Genomic DNA, 14,939 nt, shown 5'->3' with positions numbered 1-14,939 from the left:
GCACTATTGGTGAGGGGTTAAGGATACCTCTAGAAGTGTTTGACTGACCGGCAGCTTTTTTGCGCACGGGATAGTTCTTCATTCTTCTTTTGTCTATTTGTAATGTTTAGACGTTACCCCTTTCCTAGCTTGGATCAGGGTCGGAATGCCTTTCCGGGCTAAAATCTGACGCTTAACTTCCATGCCATCAAACGTAGCCACGGTAACTCTTGATAGACGAACAGCCCCTGTTGCAGAAGATCCTCTCGCAGAGGTAGAGGCCACGGGTCCTACAAGAGCAACTCCAGTAGATCCGCGTACCAGACCCTTCTCTGCCAGTCTGCAGCAATGAGAATTGCTTGAACCTTTTCCCTTTTTATTCTTAACCATCTGGTATAACCATGGAGTCACCAGAGCTTCCACCACCACTGCTTGTGGGTCCCTCGACCTGGAACAATACCGCTTTAGCTTCTTGTTGAGATGAGAGGCCATCATGTCTATCTGTGGAATTCCCCACCAACTTGTTAAGGACTCGAACACCTGCAGGTGAAGGCTCCACTCTCCTAGGTGGATGTCGTGTGTGCTGAGGAAGTCTGCTTCCCAGTTGTCAACTCCCAGAATGAATATTGCCGACAGCACCACCGTGTGTCTTTCTGCTCAGAGGAGAATTTTTGTTACCTCTGCCATTGCAGCTCTGTTCTTCGTTCCGCCCTGTCGGTTTATGTACGTTACTGCCATCACATTGTCCGACTGAACCTGAATGGCTTGATCTTGAAGAAGATGCAAAACTAGTAGAAGGGCGTACTATATGGCCCTTATTTCTAGAAAGTTGATCGGAAGAATGGCTTCCTGACTTGAACATTTGCCTTGGAACTGCTCCCCGTTTGTGACTGCTCCCCAACCTCTGAGGCTTCCGTCCGTGGTTAGCAGAATCCAATTTTGAATCCCGAACCGTCGTCCCTCGGTCCGGTGAGAAGTCTAAAGCCACCACAGAAGAGAAATCCTGGCTTTTGGCGACAGACGTATCTTCTGGTGCATGTGAAGATGCGATCTGGACCATTTGTCCAACAGATCCAGCTGGAATGGCCTTTCATGAAACCTTCCATACTGCAGAGCCTCGCAAGAGGCTACCATCTTCCCCAGAAGGCGAATGCACAGATGCACCGATATCCGGGTTGGTTTTAGAACATCTCGCACCATTGACTGGATTACCAATGCCTTTTTCAACGGAAGGAATACCTTTTGTTCTTCCGTATCCAGTATCATTCCTAGGAATGGAAGCATCTGTGTTGGTTCCAGGTGGGATTTTGGTAGGTTCAGAAGCCACCCGTGGTCCTGGAGAAGTCGGGTTGAGAGGGCAATGCTGTCCAACAACCTTTCCCTGGAAGGCGCTTCTATCAGCAGGTCGTCCAGGTATGGTATTATGTTCACTCCCTGCTTGCGGAGTAGAAACATCACCTCTGCCATTACCTTGGTGAATACCCTCGGTGTCGTGGAGAGGCCAAATGGCAGGGCCTGAAACTGGTAGTAACAGTCCTGTAGTGCAAACCTTAGATACGCCTGATGAGGCAGCCAAATCGGAATGTGAAGGTACGCATCCTTGATGTCCAGAGACACCAGGAATTCCCCCTACTCCAGACCTGAGATCACCACTCTCAGAGACTCCATCTTGAATTTGAACACCCTTAAATACGGGTTCAGTGATTTGAGGTTTAGAATGGGCCTTACCGTACCGTCCGGTTTCGGTACCACAAACAGGTTGGAGTAATAACCTTTGTTTTGTAGTTGAAGTGGAACTGGGACAATGACCTGAGTCTGAACCAGTTTTCGAATTGCTGCCTGTAAATGCACACTTGTTTCCGGAGAAGCTGGTAAGGCTGATTTGAAGAATCTGTGAGGTGGGAGTTCCTGAAACTCCAGTCTGTGTCCCTGGGCGATAAGATCTATGACCCAGAGATCCTGGCAAGATGTTGCCCAAACATGACTGAAATAACGTAACCGAGTTCCCACCTGCCTGTCTACCAGGTAGTGTGGACCACCATCATGCTGAAGGCTTTGAGGAAGTAGACCCGGGGTTCTGTTCCTGATGTCGAAGTCAAAAATATTACATACACAGCACATGTAAACTCCAATCAGATGGGTATCTGTGCGTGAGCATACACGCAGCGTGCACAGCGATATATGGTAGCATACGCATTCACACAGACAAGCCACAAAGATATATTCAACACATATTTCATACAACACATAAATTACACATAAATAAAACATGTCAAGCACCAGACATTATAATGTATTTATATAATTGAGTTTAACATCAGATATATATGTATTATTGGAATGGAACAAGATAAATATGTCATGCTTGGTGTCAAAATAAAAAGAGGAATGAGTGTGTTGGTTTGATAGCTATGGTTAGGTTGTAGCACATTGCAATGATTAGTTATGATTAAATGTATGAAATCTATAGTCACTCCTATTAGAACAAAGAACATTCCAAAGAAAGCATGTGGAATGGAACCAGTGGCAAACCCCTGTAATTACATGTTCAAATTGGACGTTGCTTGGATATGAATTGACCAATAACACATCATGAATGAGAAAGTTCCCTGCCCTGGACCAATAACAGAAGACTCAGTCCCAGACATGTACTTCCCCAAAATACACAGTATATAGGTGATTTCAGTCACACAAGAAGTTCTGTTTGCTGTTTTTCTGTTGCTGTTTGTTTGCTGTTGAGGGAGAGCTAAAGATGGAGACGACTGTTCACTGATCACTGAGAGAGAGGGAGAGATGGAGGAAATGTTCTATGGGAAATGGTAATGTATGTATGCTGGCTGTATGGATTCTTTTGTAACAACTGCTTTCTGTGTAATTGTAAATCTGTAACCATATATATACTGTACATGTGTTATATTGTATGGATATCCTCTTAATATCAAATATATATATCACTGCGCGTTGGAATTCAGACAATGTGTGCGAGTGCTTGTATTCTCTTAAGGGATGTAGTGTTTGCGACATACAGCGCACTTTTATCGTATACGGTAATAAGATGCGCCTTGCGTCCACAGTATATATTAACGCTGGCATTATAAATATTTATTAGAAATATATTTGAACTTAACACTGAGAACCTGCAACGAATGTTTTTTTACGTTTACCTTTATTACCTTTGAAGGCTGTAGAAGAACCCTTGGATTTGCCTTTGAATTTCGCTGTCTGAAAGGACTGCAGAGTTGGAGCAGAGTAGGTTTTTCTAGCTGGGGGTGCTGCGGAAGGAAGGTACGTAGACTTACCAGCCATATCCTTGGATATCAACTTATCCAGTTCATCCCCAAAAAGGACCTCACCTGTTAAAGGTAGATTTTCCACTCCTTTCTTGGAATCCGCATCCGCCGTCCACTGGCGCAGCCACAAGCCCCTGCGTGCTGAAACTGCCATGGCAGTGGTGCGTGCGTTGAGCAAACCAATTTCCTTTAAGACCTCGACCATAAAGGTAGCAGAGTCCTGAATATGCTGCAGGAGTAAAACTATCTTTCCCCTGCGTAAGGTATCCAATTCGTCAATTAGGTTACCTGATCATTTAGCGATGGCCCTAGTGATCCATGCACAAGCAATAGTGGGTCTCTGGGCCACCCCAGCAGCAGTGTATAGTGATTTCAGAGTGTTCTCAATTTTGTGGTGAGCTGTGTCCTTTAAGGAGGCTGCCCCAGGAACAGGTAAGACTATCTTACGTGACACCTAGATACCGATGCATCCACCATCGGCGGGTTTTCCCATTTCTATCTTCCAGGGGAAAGGATGTAATTAATCTTTTAGGGATCTGCCATTTTTTGGCAGGATTAGCCCAAGTTTGTTCAAAGTATTTAATTCCTTTGATGCAGTAAAAGTAGCTGAGGCTTTCTTTTTATATTAAAATAAGATTCCTCCTCAACCTCAGCCATCTTATCAGGAATGTGCAAGACATTTCTGATAGCTTCTATAATGGCCTGTATGCCCTGTGACAGGACGGCATCCCCCTACTCACATCTACTTCACCCTCCTCTGGATCTGATGTATCGTTATCAGTATCACCCTGCATGAGCTGGGCCAGAGTACGCTTTTGCGGGCAAATGGCGGGGGGGTGAAACGCTGGTATGGGGACTGAATCTCTATTCATCAGGTCCTCCGTAGACTGTCTTAAGAATTGCGTCTTTCTTATTTTGGGATAATTTAGTAGAAATATTAGATATCATCCCTTTAATGGAAGCTAACCATGGGGGTTCTGCCCCACTAGCCTGAGAATGGACACTATCCTGAGTACAGGGTAGTGAGTCTCCAGGGGAAGAAAGGCACTCAGCCGTGCAGGAAATACAGTCCCTGGACATGGTAATGTGAAGGGACACACCCACACACACACAAGGTGAAAACACAGTTTTAACCCACAGAGACCTCAGAGAGACACAGATATTGGAGCCAGCCACACTCAGCGCCCCTATAGCCAAGATAATTAGCTGGGTCGCCACACTAGGTCCCTTAATAGGGCATGGTATACAACACACTCCCCCCCCCCCCCCCCCCCCTTCCCCTTCTAAGACCCACTGGTACCGCTGAGGAAACGTGGAGTCTTTGTGGAGGAGCTGCGCTTCCCTGTGAGTCCTGTCAGTGTGAGCTGCAGAGGGAAAATGGCACTGGTGAGCTGCTGGAACCGCTCACAGTGAAGCCCTGCCCCCTTAATGGCGCTCGGCTTCCCGCTTTTTTTATACGGGCCTGAGGTAATTTTTTATGTCTCACAGAGGGTTAAAACCCTTGTTAGACCTGTTAACCAGTGTGGGTATCAGTAGTGGTGGCTCAGCGCGCCCCTCACAGCGGGACACACACCGCTGTGTATGTCTCTTGAGCCCCCTGGAGCACAGCCTGTACTCACCACTCTTCTATCTTCTGGCTCTCTTAGGGGTGGCGGCGTTCTGCGGGAGGGTACGCTGCACCATGGTGGGGCTTGCGAATAACTCCCTCAAGAGCTCAGTCTCCTGTAACCGGAGATATGGGACCTTTAACTCTTCAGGGAGTTGCGCCGTTCTCCACCCTAAGTCCCACGAAGCAGGCAGGCTGTTGCCAATCAGCCCTGGCTGAAAACAACAAATAGAAAATAAATGCAGAAAACTCTTCAGGAGCTTCCCTAAGAGTGACCGGCTCCTCCGGGCACAATTTCTAAACTGAGTCTGGTAGGAGGGGCATAGAGGGAGGAGCCAGCCCACACACTCAAACTCTTAAAGTGCCAATGGCTCCTAGTGGACCCATCTATACGCCATGGTACTAATGTGGACCCCAGTATCCTCTAGGACATAAGAGAAATACCAGTCACTATTGTAACAATTGTGTGGATATCCAGAAATTAAGTATCTTATTCCAATAGTTTTCCGGCTGGGTGGCTGGGATAGAAACTAACAGTCAGTGATTAATGGCCATAATATCACTTTTATGTGGTCCGCTGTATTGTATACTCACAGCACCAAAATGAGCAGTCCCACTTTTCACATGTATATAGGTCACCATTTTGTCCGTATACAGCATCGGTTAGTAGTATCATTTTTTTTCACTTGTGCACTGGTCGCCATTCAGCCAGCATGCACGATAGGCTCCCCTTACTGGCTCACGAGCTCCCATGGCAGTGGGTGGTATCTGAGTGTGGTACACAGTTCTGGAAGCCGAGTATCCTCGGCTTGTCGCCTCCCACTTGTTCTCACTGCTCAGGCTGTGGGGATGTTTCCAGGAACGGCAGCGGAATCCCATACTGGCTACTTGGGGGAGGACGTGGAAATGCACACACTGGTGATTTAGGGGGGGATGAGGACATGGACACACACTATTGACTGAGGAGGAGGGGGACATGGAGACACATGTTGGTGAATGGGAGGGGAGGAGCACATGGAGACCTACACACTGCTGGCTGGGGGGGGCATAGACACACATTGGTGACTGGGGGAGGGGGACATGGAGACATACACACTCGTGGTGTTGGGGAGACATATATACTGCTGGTTGGGGGGGGGGGACATTGAGACATGCACTACTGGTTGGGGGAGAGTGTCAGGAACCAGAGCTCCGGCTCCCCACTATCTTTACCGCGAGCCAAAGGGTCCTGGGTGCCGCCATGTTTCTGACGGTCAGCTGACCGCAACTCCACCAACTGCAAGCATCATTTCACATGATTCCGCTGACCAATCGCTACCCAGCAGGGGGGATAAAAGGGCTAGACAGCTCTAGCAAATCACCCAGAACAATGTCACTATCTTAGCTGCGTCTAGGGTCAGACTCCAGCGATCATTCCTGAAGTCCTGTTTGTTTCCAGTGTTCTTTCAGTTCCAGCAGTATTACCAGCACTGTGTTCACAGCAACATAGTAAAATCTTCTGCTCTGTGACTCCAGCTCTAAGCAGCATAACCAGCACTGTGATTCCAGCACATAGTAGTAACACCTGCACTGTGCGCCTAATTCAGACCTGATCGCTTGGCTGCATTTTCATACAGCCTGCGATCAAGTCTGAACTGCGCATGCACCGCAATGCGCAGGTGCGTCGGTCCACATTGACGGGGGGCAGTGATGGGATGGTGCGAGAAAAGCGATTGCACGGGAGAGCGCAAGGTGACTGACAGGAGGAGGCCGTTTGTGGGTGGCAACTGACCGTTTTCATGGAGTGTCCGGAGAAACGCAGGAGGGACCAGGCGTTTGAAGGGAGGGTTTCTGACGTCAGCTCCAGCCCCGATCATTGCACTGGAAGAGTAAAGGACCCTACAGACTGGCCGACCCGCCGCCGTGCTGCCCAACTGCCGATATGGCAGACGGGCGACTCGGCGGCGGGGGGGGGGAGGGAGGTGACGGGGGGAGTAAAGTTTCTTCATTCCCCCCGTTACCCAGCGCCATAGCAATGCATGCTAATATAGACAATCTCGTCCATATTGGCCTGCATGCCTAAGCGACGGGGCACCAACGATGAACAAGCGCGGGGCCGCGCATCGTTCATCGTTGGTGCCTACACACTGCACGATATGAACGAGTTCTCGTTCATTAATGAACGAGAACGTTCATATCGTGCAGTGTTATCTGCCAGTGTGTAGGGCTCTTAAGTTCTGGGCTGTGCAGAGACGCTCTCTGCGCATGCGATCGCACCCATGCACAGCGATAGACACTGGGCGATTTTGATCTGAAAGCAGGTCACTTTTGGTGTTTTGAGCTGCTGTCAGCTCAAAACCGCCCAGTGTGTTTGCACAATCGGTGAGCGCTGATGCACGCCCCCACTTCATTGCCGGCAGCCGCCGTTCATCTACTGGTATTACCAGATGAACGGCGGGGTGAGCGGCTTTCCACAGCGTCCTGCTATTGAATGCCGCTTACCCCCGCTGACATTGCTGGGCATTGGGAAAAATTGCTCAGTGTGTATGCACTGAGTGATTTTCAGCCCAGCGATGTCAGCGATCATCGCTGGGCATACACGCTGGGCAAAAACGCCCAGTGTGTATGTACCTTAAGAACAAGTTGTCTGGTGTGCATTAGTGTGTACTGCAGTTCCAGTTGTCTCTCCGGTTCCAGTGCGGTTCAAGCAAGTCACATCCTTAGCTGACTCCAATTATCTCTTTGATTCAAACATATCAGATTCCGAGTTAATTCTAGTTCTAGTATCTTCACTGTGCATTCTTTTAATAAAAGTATTCCTGAAGTTATCATTTTCTCACTGTGTATCTCAAGACTTACCTACGTCCACTGAGTTTCCTGCACCGCGTGCCTACCACAGAGCCACAGATTCAAACTTAAATTTACAAAGAACCAGAGTTCTGACAGAGACATATGCACTGCTGGTTGGGGAGACATTAAAACATATGCACTGCTTGTTGGGAGGAGACATATGCATTGCTAGTGGGGGAGGGGAACATAGAGTTGTACACCCTGGTGGCTGGGAGTGGGGGGAGGGGGACCTAGAGGCATACATACAGGTGGGGGGAAGGGGGCATAGAGGCAAACACAGGGCCATTTTTGGACAATTTGGCTTCCAGTGCAAAACCTAAAAAAATGTGCCCCCTAAACATTCTAAAAAATAATATTTCTGCAGCGGGGTACACTGGTATTCCACAGGGAATAATATCGGGGTGTGAGTTGGATCTTGCTAAAGCTTTGACTGTTCCCAGGATGCAATACACCGCCTCCTCTATAGCCCCGCCTCCAGGCACTGGAGTTGAGTTTGTAAGTTGGTGCCTGCAGTGCAGGCAGCTAACAGGATGGGCTGCGTTAGGCAGCCCTAATAAGAGCTTTTCTGAGAAGAAAGAAGACTTCAAGAGCCGTAGCACAGGCACTAGATTGCTCTGGATTTCATGCTGACATACATATCGTGCTGCGGCTCCATCACCTCCCTCAGCCGTGCTGCATACTCCCACGCCCTGGTTGCCGGGTACTTGCAGCGGAGGCTCTCCGGTTCCCATAAGGCACACATCGCCGCTGCTGCTCTCCTGGATCACATGGCCACACTTTAGGGAGGAGGTAAGAGGGTACCCCAGGTGGGACCCGCCAAAATCGCGATCCGGTCCCGGGAGACAGACCGCACCACTGGCATGGACACTGTGACCGTGCAGGGACCCCACTATATCCACCAGGGCAAGGAGCACAGGTCGGATATACTAAAATCCTTTTGCTATAGGCTCCATAGTACCCGGTGGTGAATTCCAGCAGAGGGGATATGGCGCTGACCTGTAGCCCCTCCCCCATCTCCAGGCGCTAGCTACTGCAGATGTTCCCGCCCTGGAGCTGCATCTCTCTTACCCCTTTCACACCACAGCTATAACCCGGTAAATTGCCGATTTTTAAGCCTTCCAAAACGGTTCTAGCTGCGGTGTGAAAGGGCCACTTAGAATTTACCGTTTTCAAAATACCGGTATTTTGAAACGGTTAAAAAGCAGGGTCCTACACGGTTCAGATCCGTTTCATTGTGCAGTGTGAAAGGCTCAGAAACGGTATTTCCAAGCCACAAAATGTGATGGGCTGTCTCCATGCGTGATGTCACCAGACAGAAGCAGGAAATAAACTGGAGGAAACACATGAGAGTGAAGGGAACGTTTTATTATACAGAATACAGTTTAAAATGGCAAATTGGAGTGATAAGGAGGATAGGGAGCTGCTGAGGATCAGAGGGGATGAAGAAATATGTAGACAAATCACTGGGACAGTGAAGAATGCAATAATCTACAAAAACATGGTAAAGATGCTTGAAGCTGCTGGGTTCCATCGTACGACTAGCCAAATTATTAATAATTATTAATAATGTGTGGGCCAGAAAAGTCCATTTACAATGACAACCACTGTTTTCAATGGGTGAAACGGGTTCAGTGTGAAAGGTACCAAAACGGTAATGAAATGGTAATATACTGGTTACAACATGCGATGTGAAGGGGGTTTAACTGCTCAGACCCGTTTTAAGAAACGTTTTAAAAGCAGGGTTTGCGATGTGAAAGCAGCATCTCTCTCGCTCACTCCCTGTCAGCGTTAGGATGCCATTTCACACAGCGCTGATCCTGGGACTGCTGGGCACTGTCTCCTCTGTAAAGCCGCCTGCCTCATCAGCGCTGTGCATTTACAGGACACTTAAGTATTCTACATGTCGTTTAGACAGCGTTAGTTAAGAAGTGCATAACTATATGAATATTTAGTACAAGTATTCTGTGATATACATCGTGTTTACTGTTCATTGTAATATCTGTATTTATACATATATTTATATGTAGTATTACCAGTCCAGTGCAGTTTTATTGTTATATGTGATAATTTCTGCATTGTACATGTGACTGTGTGTGCCTATAGCTGCTCTGTGGTTTCCATTCTGTGTTTCTCTCATACGTCCTAGAGGATGCTGGGGACTCCGTAAGGACCATGGGGTATAGACAGGATCCGCAGGAGACATGGGCACACTAAAAGACTTTGACTGGGTGTGAACTGGCTCCTCCCTCTATGCCCCTCCTCCAGACCTCAGTTAGATTTTGTGCCCAGGAGTGACTGGACACACACTAGGGGAGCTCTACTGAGTTTCTCTAAAGACTTTATTGTTAGGTTTTTTATTTTCAGGGAGACCTGCTGGCTGCAGGCTCCCTGCATCGTGGGACTGAGGGGAGAGAAGTCAGACCTACTTCTTCTTAGTTCAAGGGCTCTGCTTCTTAGGCTACTGGACACCATTATCTCCAGAGGGTTCGATCACTTAGTTCGCCTAGCTGCTTGTTCCCGGAGTCGCGCCGTTTCCCCCCCTCACAGAAGAAAGAAGCCGGGTGAGTATGAGAAGAACTGAAGGCGTCAGATGGCAGAAGACTTCAGTAACGGAGGTAAGCGCAGCGGTAGCGCTGCGCTCCATGCTCCCACACACCAACGGCACTCACAGGGTGCAGGGCCAGGGGCGATACTCCCGGAGGCAACGGAGTCGGTTGCCGCCGGGCTCCAGCCCTGAAGGGGGCACATGGCTCCTTCATTGTATCCCGACTCAGTCAGATGTGTGCACATCTAGTTTAAAGAGCAGCGGCTCCAGCGGTGTAAGTACTGGCCGCCGCACACTGTGCAAGGGGGGAGGGGCAAGCAGGACAGTCACTCTGCTGATGCCAGCGGCCGCCCGATCTTGCTGCCCGCTAACATTACAAACTGCAAAGTGGCAGGACTGCTGGTGTTTCCTCACACTTTCCCATGGCATCTGTGATCAGCTGCGGCCCGCGGGAAAGAGACGAGCAGAGGCAGCGCATTTCAGTGTTAGGCGGGGTGTGCGTGATACTACACCCGCCTGCCCCGCCGGCTGGCCTCAAACATAGCAGCCTGCGGTCTACCTGTCTGAGCCACTGACCCAGACCCTAGGCAGACGGCACTGTCTGACAGTCCCTGACCCCGGTACCCGCAGCAGCAGGCAGTGCATCTTGGCGTTCGGCGGGGCACGTGATACACCTGAAGCCTCTGAGCTCTGCCCTGGGTACAGTGAGGACTGGAGAACTGACTGAAGTCTCTGCTGTGATTGTGAGTACAGGCTTAGTGAGGCTTAGATACTCATTGAAGATTGTAAGATTTGATTTTTCGGTGCTGATGTGTTTTTTTTTCCTATCAGCGCCAATGTGTTGGTTATTTTTTACGTGAAGCCAATGGTTTTTATTATTTTCATTGTGGTGGCCTAAGTGCTGTATTATTTTTCTGTGGCGGCCAATGGCCCTCATTCCGAGTTGATCACTCGCTAGCAGTTTTTAGCAGCCGTGCAAACGCATAGTCGCCGCCCACGGGAGAGTGTATTTTAGCATAGCAGGAATGCGAACGCCTGTGCAGCAGAGCGCCTGCAAACACATTTTGTGCAGATCTAGACCAGCCCTGTAGTTACTTATCCTGTGCGATGATTGCTGCGACGAGTGAGATGGTAATGACCCGGCCACGCCTGCGTTTTTCCAAACACTCCCAGAAAACGGTCAGTTGCCACCCAGAAACTCACACTTCCTGTCAATCTCCTTGCGTTCGCCAGTGCGACTGAAAGCGTCACTAGAACCTGTGCTAAACCACGATGTTCATTGTACCCGTACGGCGCGCGTGCACATTGTGGTGCCTACGCATGCGCAAATTAGCCCCGTTCTGATATAATCGCTGCGCTGCAAAAATCCGTAGCGAGCGATCAACTCGGAATGAGGGCCAGTGTGCTCTATTATGTTCCTGTGGCAGTCTTTGTGCTTTATTATTTTTCTATCCGTGACAATGTGTGTGTAGTTTTTTCTATCTGTGCCAGTATGTGTGTGTGTGTGTGTGTGTGTGTGTGTGTGTGTGTGTGTGTGTGTGTGTGTTTCCTATCTGTGCCAGTGTGTGTGTGCTTTTACCTACAATGTGGTGAGTAATGCAGTGTAGGGTATAGAGGGGTCTGTAGTGTAGTGTAGGGTATAAATGGGTCAGTAGTTTAGTGTAGGATATAGAGGGGTCAGTGATGTAGTTGCGGGTATTAAGGAGTCAGTTAAAATACTAATAATTTTTTTAAGGGATGGGAGGGGGGGGGGGGCACAAAATGTATCTTGCCTCCGGGCAACTGGGATGAAGTTACGCCACTGTGCAGGGCGCTTGGGGGGGAGCGCCCTGGGCAGCAGTTACTGAGGTCTAGTTTTAGACTGGCAAAAGAGCATAGTCTGGCCCCGGGCACCGCGTACGATACCCTAGCCAGTACACAGCAGCGGTCGCGCTGCGCGCCATTGCTCCCACACACCAACGGTTTTACTTGGGTGCAGGGGGGGGCGCCCTGGACAGCAATATGTATATTGTTTAAGGTGGTATATAGTGTGTATACACTATATACGGTCCCTTGCCTGCATATAGAACGATTTTAGAACGGGGCTGAAGCGCGCCAATGAGAGGCGGGACTTAGCCCTCACACACAGTGTTCAGCGCCATTTTCTCACTGTACCCGCCAAAAAGCTAACAAGGGGGGGCACAGTCTTTTAGTGTTATGTTGAGGGATATATAACACTATTTGCTTCTAGAAATGGCCATGTAATCATTGTTGTGCATATTCTCTGTGTGCTCCCTGTCAGATATGCCCACTATAGTTCACTTGTGTCTACATGCGTGAGTGTTCTGTCACAAACACCTATGGGGTTCACTGTCGGCATTGCCGACGCCTGTTGGTACTTGATTCAGTAGATGCTGAGTCAACAGGTCGGTAGTGCTATGCTTGTCAAAAGTAAACACTGTATGGGAGACACAGTAGTATGTGGGTGACCCTGTCGGCACCAACTGTTATTACTGGGTGTAAATTAACATGCTGTAATTGCCTTATACCTGTATATATATTTATATGTATATGTATGGTACGGTTCCATAGCCCTGTAGCTCGAGCACAGACATGGTAGTATGTGTGGGGGAGTGTTATTAAAATTATATATATGTATACTTCCCTCGGACCCCTCGGGGTCGCAAGAATGTTATTTTGCCTGGTTACTACTCCCTGCTGTCGACGAATACTGGGTTTTCTGTCGACCATAATGTTTCCTGTTAGATCCACAATTGGGGCATTCAGTACATGGTCATACTCATTCAGAACACATTAATGTCACTAGGGACCCGAAGGTTCCGGACAATCCGTTTATATGTATGTTATATATATATATATATATATATATATATATATATATATATTTAGGATATGTGTGTAATTGGGTATTACATTATGTGTATTCATATTATGATTTATAATGAATGCTGAAGTAATAGTATTCCTTCTCATGTGCTGGTCGCTCTGTTGATAAAGCTCTAGGTCGGCTGTGACGAGTTGGTCTCAGATCCTCACAAGGAGTCCGAATGTTTATTCTTTTCCCGCCGCGGATAGAATACTGTGAAAGGCAACTTCTGGTCGACACGGGGCCCTGTCACAAAGGATCATATACAGGAAGCTAAGTGATATTTTATTTCTATGCTTTGGGCTTATTTGCATTACATGCACATGAGGGAGTGTTTATATTCGGAAAGGCATCCGTTAGAATTACTCTAAAGAGAGAGGGGATGTTCCTTATGTTGATTCTTCTCTATAACATTGCGGCAGGCTGCCGTGCATATATGCAGGAGGTGTGGCCTGGGGAATGCTGAGGCTGACTCCAAGAGATACTGGAGTTTTTCCCTGGGACGGTGTACCGCTATTTGGGGATGCCTCAGTTCAGTCAATCTCGGCGGATACTGCTGGTAAATCTAACTTTGTGAGTTAGTCTCCTTCATAACGGTTGGTGACGCATTCTTTTGTGGGATGCAGTCGTTTTAACCGGTTCGATACCGTTCTTTTTTCCTTTTCTGTGCAGACAGTGGAAGGTGAAAAGGTTAGAGTTCTGCAGCCTTGTGAGGTTCGCAGAAGCGGTTGTCGGTTTCTGTTTCTGCCACATCCACCACATGTAGCTGAGTCTATCTGGCTGGAGCACACTCCGGTGGGGACTCGTCTACTACTTTTCAGTCAGTCCGAGAATAGACTAAGACCTGTGAGTTAATGATAGAATCCAAAGGGGGACATTCTGGCGTTACAGATGTTTCCCCTCACTGATTTTTCTAATAGATCTTACAGTTTGCCCTATGGAAGGGGAGGTAGTACGCGACGCCATACCAGAGGTGCGTCAGGTTCAGGGCATTGTCCTGCCGTCCCTGTTTAAAAAATAAAAATAAAAAATAAAATAGAGGTTTAAATGCGTTGTTCTCCGCATTCAGATTACCTGGGTGGATATCCAGGATTGTCTTTGCCATTTCACCGGAGTGATGGCAGTGGGATGGTATTCTTTCAATAGTAAGAGCCATTGTTGTTCTGTACTGGGACACTCTCCTGATTAAGGCGAGGTCAAGACACAAGTGGTGCAGATCGTTGTTTTCTCTCTGACTGTTCTTCAACACAGGGGAAGGCTGTTGTTCCCAACGACGCAGGCGTCGGAGGTGGGTATCAGAGTAGATACGTAACGGTTGAAGTTCTGTGTGTTCCTGTGGAAAGAGATCTGAGGATCCGGAGTCGGATCAGATTTGCAGTGACAATCCATCAATATGTTCCATTGATGATGAAGATCGGAGCGGCCTAAGAGGCCTTTTCGATGAGCAGGTCAAATGCCATACTGGTTTTCACGTGGCCAGTTGGAAATGTGGGCCGGGTCTCACCTGCGCATGAGCCGGATTATAATCCTAATGGCCAGGTTTTCCCTCCTGTGGTGTTGACTCAGTTCTCACCTCCTAGAGGGACGAAGGTTCGGAATACAGGATGAGATCCTGGTGTTCATGCATGCAAGATCTCCGAGACTGGGGAGCAGTCCGTGCAAGGGAAGTATTTCCAGAGGAAAAGGTCAAGCTGGGAAGCTTGTCTGCAATAAATTCTTGAATTAAGAGCTATTTTCAATGAACATATGCTTCGTGATCTGCCCGTGTTGATTCTGTCGGATGACTTGGCAGCAGTGGTGTAAGTAAGCCGCTAGGGCAGAACA

The sequence above is a fragment of the Pseudophryne corroboree genome, chromosome 3 (assembly GCF_028390025.1).
Source record: "Pseudophryne corroboree isolate aPseCor3 chromosome 3, aPseCor3.hap2, whole genome shotgun sequence".
Lineage (NCBI taxonomy): Eukaryota > Metazoa > Chordata > Amphibia > Anura > Myobatrachidae > Pseudophryne > Pseudophryne corroboree.
This window is presented reverse-complemented; position numbering follows the sequence as displayed.